The sequence below is a fragment of the Ipomoea triloba genome, chromosome 16 (assembly GCF_003576645.1).
Source record: "Ipomoea triloba cultivar NCNSP0323 chromosome 16, ASM357664v1".
Taxonomy (NCBI): Eukaryota; Viridiplantae; Streptophyta; class Magnoliopsida; order Solanales; family Convolvulaceae; genus Ipomoea; species Ipomoea triloba.
In genome coordinates, this window is record NC_044931.1 from 16,039,091 (window position 1) to 16,039,795 (window position 705).

The 705-nt window shown below is 52.1% G+C and overlaps 3 non-coding genes across 3 annotated transcripts; all 3 read right to left on the reverse strand.

Moving 5' to 3' along the window:
* Position 1: 1 nt before the first annotated feature.
* On the reverse strand, positions 2-120 carry LOC116008704. Its single transcript, XR_004096068.1, has one exon. It is a non-coding gene; the product is annotated as a 5S ribosomal RNA (ribosomal RNA).
* Positions 121-257: 137 nt separating this feature from the next.
* On the reverse strand, positions 258-376 carry LOC116008157. Its single transcript, XR_004095555.1, has one exon. It is a non-coding gene; the product is annotated as a 5S ribosomal RNA (ribosomal RNA).
* Positions 377-505: 129 nt separating this feature from the next.
* LOC116008908 lies at positions 506-624 on the reverse strand. The gene has a single exon (XR_004096256.1). It is a non-coding gene; the product is annotated as a 5S ribosomal RNA (ribosomal RNA).
* Between the last annotated feature and the right edge of the window lie 81 nt (positions 625-705).

Below are 705 nucleotides of genomic sequence, written 5' to 3' on the forward strand. Positions count from 1 at the left end.
GGGGATGCAACACGAGGACTTCCCAGGGGGTCACCCATCCTAGTACTACTCTCGCCCAAGCACGCTTCACTTCGGAGTTCTGATGGGATTCAGTGCATTGGTGCTGATATGATCGCATCCGTCACGTACTGCGCGCAAAATGTACTTGACCCTCTCTCTCCGCGCAACTTCTCTCGCTTAGCGGTTTAGCGGTTTAAAAGGATAGTACCCTTAGCGAGCGGTCCAGCGGTTTAAAAGAAAGATTAAAAAGAGGGTCGGGGATGCAACACGAGGACTTCCCAGGGGGTCACCCATCCTAGTACTACTCTCGCCCAAGCACGCTTGACTTCGGAGTTCTGATGGGATCCGGTGCATTAGTGCTGGTATGATCGCATCCGTCACGTACTGCGCGCAAAATGTACTTGACCCTCTCTCTCCGCGCAACTTCTCTCGCTTAGCGGTTTAAAAGGATAGTACCCTTAGCGAGCGGTCCAGCGGTTTAAAAGAAAGATTAAAAAGAGGGTGGGGGATGCAACACGAGGACTTCCCAGGGGGTCACCCATCCTAGTACTACTCTCACCCAAGCACGCTTAACTTCGGAATTCTGATGGGATCCCGTGCATTAGTGATGTTATGATCGCATCCGTCACGTACTGCGCGCAAAATGTACTTGACCCTCTCTCTCCGCGCAACTTCTCTCGCTTAGCGGTTTAGCGGTTTAAAAGG